The sequence below is a fragment of the Phyllostomus hastatus genome, unplaced genomic scaffold (genome assembly GCF_019186645.2).
Source record: "Phyllostomus hastatus isolate PE091 unplaced genomic scaffold, TTU_PhHast_1.1 phas_scaffold_501, whole genome shotgun sequence".
NCBI lineage: Eukaryota > Metazoa > Chordata > Mammalia > Chiroptera > Phyllostomidae > Phyllostomus > Phyllostomus hastatus.
The window spans coordinates 31,899,177-31,905,075 of record NW_025334033.1 but is presented as its reverse complement, the minus strand read 5'-3'; the positions used below and the strand labels follow the sequence as shown (position 1 = coordinate 31,905,075).

Genomic DNA, 5,899 nt, shown 5'->3' with positions numbered 1-5,899 from the left:
AAAAATGAGGAGAAGCTTAGGAACCTCCAGGACATCTTTAAACGACCCAACACCCGAATTATAGGGGTACCAGAAGAGGAAGAGGAAGAGCCAGAAATTGAAAACTTATTTGAACAAATAATAAAGGAGAACTTCCCCATTCTGGCAAAGGAAATAGACTTCCAGGAAGTCCAGGAAGCTCAGAGAGTCCCAAAGAAGTTGGACCCAAGGAGGAACACACCAAGGCACATCATAATTACATTAGCCAAGGTGAAAATGAAGGAGAGAATCCTAGAAGCAGCAAGAGATAAGGAGACAGTAACCTACAAAGGAGTTCCCATCAGACATCAGCTGACTTCTCAAAAGAGACCTTACAGGCAAGAAGGGGCTGGCAAGAAGTATTCCAAGTCATGAAAGGCAAGAACCTACATCCCAGATTGCTCTATCCAGCAAAGCTTTCATTTAGAATGGAAGGGCAGATAAAGTGCTTCTCAGATAAGGTCAAGTTAAAGGAGTTCATCATCACCAAGCCCTTATTTTATGAAATGTTAAAGGGACTTATCTAAGAAAAAGAAGATAAGAAAAAGAAGGTAAAAAATGTGTATAGTAAAATGACAGCCAGCTCACAATTAGGAACAACCACACCTAAAACAAAAACAAACTAAGCAAACAACTAGAACAGGAACAGAACCACAGAAATAGAGATCACACGGAGGGTTAGCAACAGGGGAGTGGGAGGAGGAGAGAAGGGGAAAAGGTACAGAGAATAAGTAGCATAGATGGTAGGTAGAAAATAGACAGGGGGAGGGCAAGAATATTATGGGAAATGTAGAAGCTAAAGAACTATGACACATGGACATGAACTAAAGGGGGGGCGAATGTGGGTGGGAAAGGGTGTGCAGGGTAGAGGGAAATGAAGGGGTGTAATGGGACAACTGTAATATCATAATCAATAAAATATATTAAAAAAAGAAAGAGGCTGGAGCTCTGGCTGGTGTAGCTCAGTGGACTGAGTGCGGGACTGCAAATCAAAGGCTAGCAGTTCGATTCTGAGTCAGGGCACATGCCTGGGTTGCAGGCCAGTTCCCAGCAGGGGACGCTCGAGGGGCAACCATACATTGATATGTCTCTCCCTCTCTCCTTCCCTTCCCCTCTGAAGATAAGTAAGTAAGTAAATAAATAAATAATAAGAAACAGGCTGGAGGAACTGCCAGACTTGTTCCCCACAGCAGCTGCACCATTTTACATTCCTACTGGTGTATGAGGGTTTCAAGTGAACAGTTTTTAAATTCTGCATTTTCTAAACTTTCTTTAAAAGGTTATGTAACTTGGTTTAAATCATACAGCTTGTCTTTTGTTTTGCTTTGCAAATTTGTGATCAAATAAGCTGGGAATGCCATACATGTGACAAATGAACTATTTTAATAATAAAATCTATAATATAACCTCTATTATCTATAAACCAGATTATTTTTCTATTCAGCCCTGACACCTGTGGCCTCCTGACTTGCCTGACTCTGACAGGTAAGTGTGGATCTGATTCTCAGAACTGGCTTGTGGCGCTGGAGAGACTGCTTTGCACTCAACATCACTCCCACCCCTCCTCTGCAATGCAGAGCGGTCGGGGGAACTACATTTCCCAGAATGCCCCCTCTTCCAGGTTGAGTTTGCTTGGAAGGAATTTGGGGGAAATTTGGAACGCAGGAGGAAAAGGGAACTTATTATTCTCTAGAGGTGGTGATAGCCAGATGCGGCACAGATGTAAGAGTCACCGGGGCTTCCCAGCGAGCTCTCAGGAGCCACCCGCCTTAGGCTGAGACTTCCAGCGTCCACTGTAGCTTCGCAGCAGCTGCCCTGAGCTTCGCTATATCCGCTCTTCCAACAACCGTGTAAGCCTCTAATGCTGTATTAAACCCTTTGTACCCAGAAGACGTAGAGTGGTTTGTGTTTGCCTGAACAAATCCTGAATACTACACATGTGTATGGGGGCAGAGGTACCATTTAATGTTTAATATACTTGAAATACAACGAAGGGGGGTGGAAATGTGTGTCTAAAGACTTTTTTTCACCAACAGGGAATTTCTGTTTCAGAGCCAAACTGGAGCCCAGCCTTACTATTCCTTAATTTATCATGAGCATTTTAAAAAGCATTAAAAAAAGTTTTTGTCGTTATAAACTCAATGTAAACACCATTAAATGGTAGCTAATCCATCAAGCAGATACCCGATGATTTAACAAACTAGTCTCACCGTGTGGGCATTTAGGTTATTTTTATTATTTTGGCTATTGTGAATAATCCTAAAAGGAGTGACTTTTAAAAATTACTTCTTTTAGACAGATTCTGAAAAGTGATTTTTCTAATACAAAGAATATAAGCATGTTAAAGATCATTCATACACATTGCTAGATTGGTTTCCAAAAATGTAGCAATTTATACCAGTGACTAAGAAGTCATCTTGCCACTCTGTGAGGGGGGGTCAAATACTATAATGTAACAAAGTTTACTAAATTGATAGGTAAAATTCAAGTTAATTTTCATTGACTTGTTGATGAGCCATTTTTTGTTCCCTCTCTTTCTTCCTAATTGCCTCCCCTCCCTTCCCTTCCCTTCCCCTCTATCTTTCCTTCTTTTTTTCTCTCTCCCCCTTCCCTCCACTCTTCCTTTCTTCCTAGAATTCACATACTTTGCCTATAAGTGTGCCAAATACTGTGTTTTTATAAATACTCCCAATATTCTATTACATTTAATTTTATATTTTATATATCTTAATATTTTTATGCAGCAAAAATCTATTCCTTTAGATTCCTAACGTTTTTAGTATTAAAAAGTTTACTTACCATTCAGAAATCAGATAAATATTAACTTCTGTTTTGTAATATTTATGGCTTGATTTTATACATTAACTCTTTCACCTATCTGAACTTTTTTGGGGGGTATATATTAAAAGGAGGAGCTCTAACTTAATTTTCTCCTGAAATAACTAGTTTCTTGAACATCCTTTGGACAAATCCCATGTTTGTGTAATTATACTTTTAGATCCTAAATGTGGCTATTTTATTTTATTTTAACAAGTCTTTATTTCAGATATAATTAAATTTCCATAATTTAGGATAAAGGAAACACACTTCCTTGAGTCCATTACTTTAGGTAATTGTGATTTCCATGAATAGAATTACTAAGTATCATCTGAGTTTGTGCCTACATGTTTATCAGAAGCTTCTGTAACCATTTCTTGGTAGGAATTCCAGTTTTTCTGAATTCTTTCCTTCACGTATTCCATTTTGCATCCTTCATAAAAGGCAGTCTCCTTATAGTAAGCCATTAGACATTCTTTCAATGCAGAATTCTCTTTTTAATGCTTTACTACCTTAAGGATTCCAGACTCCTTGCAACATTTGGTAAAATCACTTTTTAAAAAGATTTTATTTATTTATTTTTAGAGGAAGGGAAGGGTAAAGAATGGGAGAGAAACATTGATGTGAGAAACATCAATCCACTGCTTCTTGACCACGCCCCTACTGGGGACGGAGCCCACAACTCCAGCTTGCGCCCTAGCTGGGAATCAAACTGGCCACCTGTTCCTCTACAGGATGACGGCCAACCATCTGATCCACACCGATCAGGGCACATTTCCTAAAATCTTGCATTTGTTCAGAACATCTCTCTTGGGCCTTTTGTTGCATTATTTTAAGGATCAAAACATCTTTTTCGACATGTCTGAGATGCTGTTCTGCTAGGTTAAGCACCATCTTGTCAATAGAGAACCAAATGTGGCTCTTTTTAATAATTAAGATATGCTTGTTGAAAAATGTTCAAACACCTGAAAAATGCATAATATTTTTAAAAGTGAAAGAATTTACCCCCTAGAGAGAACCACTGCTGATTTAGTGAATATTTAATTCACTAAATTATGGTAATTTAGTGAATTAGTATATCACCTGAGGATGTGCTCATTGGTTTGAGAGAGTGAGGAAGAGAGGGAGAGAGAAACATCCATCTGTTGCCTCTAGCATGCACGCTGATTGGGGAATGAACCCGCAACCTAGACATGTGCCCTGACTGGGAATTGGACCTACAACCTTTCGGTTTGCTGGATGATGCTCCAACCAACTTATCCACAGAGGCCTAGGCTTAAAAAAATTTTTTTTAATTCCACCTGAGGATATTTATTGATTTTTAGAGAAAGGAACGCAGGGAGGGAGGAGGAGGAGGGAGAGGAGGATGAGGAGGAGGGGGGGGGGAGAGAGAGAGAGAGAGAGAGAAATGTGACAGAGAAACATGGCTCCATTGCCTTCCATATGCTCCCTGACTGGGGGTTGAACTGGCAACCTAGGTACATGCCCTGACCAGGAGTTGAAGCTGCAACCTTTTGGTGTACGGGACAGTGCTCCAATCAACTGAGCCACCCAGCCAGGGCTAAAGCTTTTTAAATTGAGGTATAGTTTACCAAAATAATATGCATAGATCCTAAGTGTATAGTTTGAGAGTTTTAACAAATATATGCACTTATATAACCACCACCTGATCAAGATATAAAACATTTCTGTACCCAGAAAGTTCCCTCTGTCCCCTTTCCAGTCAATCTCCATTCCTCCAAAGCAAGAGCTGTTCTAAATCAATCTCTATAGTTTAGCTTTGACTGTCATTGTACTTAATATAAATGGAATCATAAATATAAATTGTGTCTGGCTTCTTTAACTCAGCTCTTTTGAGATTCATACATGTTGTCCTGTGTCTTAGCTGTTTGTTCCTATTTATTGCTTAATAGTATTCCATTGTATGGATAAATGAAATTTATTTATCCATTCACTTACTGATGAACATTTGTGTTCTTTCTAGTTTGGGACTATGTCAAATAAATCTGCTAAGAACATTCTGGTACAATCCCTTTGGTGGACATTTCCATGAGTGAAATTGTCGGGTCATGGGTTACGTGTAACTTTAATTCTGTAAGAAACAAACACACAAGGAGAAAGGACTCAGACATGGACAACAGTGTGGTGGCTGCAGGGGTGGGAGGAAGGGGTTATAAGGGAGATAAATGGTAATGGAAAAAATACAATTAAAAAAATTTTTAGAAGAAACACATTTTTTTCAAAGTGGTTTACCATTTACCATCTACTAACAGTATGGGACAGCTGTTCCACTGCCTCACCAACACTTCATACAGTATTGTCTTGTGTGTGTGTGTGTGTAAATATAGTGGGTCAGCCAAAAAGTTCACTCAGTCTTTAAGTGAAAATAGAAGACACATTTTTCATCTTCACTAATAACTTTATTAAACAATGTATTCACCCTTTCATTCCACTTCCTTCTGCCACCTTTCAGGCAACTTTATAATTCCATCTTCCCAAACTTTTTATCTTTTTGAGCAAAGAACTGTTCCAGGTGCTTTGTGCAGTTTCCCAGGGAATTGAAATGTTCCCCATTAACAGAATTTTGTAAAGACCAAAATAAGTGGAAATCCAAAGGTGCAATGTCTGGTGAATATGGCAAATGAATCAGAATCCCAGCCAAGCTCTAACAGTTTTTGCCTGGTCATCAGCGAGACATGCTGTCTTGTGTTATCAGGATGGAAGATTATGCGGTTTCTGTTGAGTAATTCCGGATGCTTTTCACAGAGTGCCGCTTTCAGTTGGTCTAATTGGGAGCAATACTTGTTGGAATTAATTGTCTGGTTTTCCAGAAGGAGCTTGTAATAGGACTCCCTTTCAATTCCCCTATATCACAGGTTGCAAACACAAAGCCCGTGGGCCAAATCCAGCACCCCACCTTGTTTCTACCTGGCAGCAGCACCAAGTTCTAGCTTAACTGTTAAGGAGTAGTTACATTTACACAGTCCTAAAATTACATTTGGCCCTTTGAAGGCAACCTCAAGGCTGATGTGGCCCCCAGTGAAAGTGAGTTTGATACCCCTGC

The 5,899-nt window shown here is 39.5% G+C and overlaps 1 pseudogene; it reads right to left on the bottom strand.

Moving 5' to 3' along the window:
- Nucleotides 1-3,178: 3,178 nt before the first annotated feature.
- Nucleotides 3,179-3,729, bottom strand: LOC123808853 (annotated as a pseudogene).
- Between the last annotated feature and the right edge of the window lie 2,170 nt (nucleotides 3,730-5,899).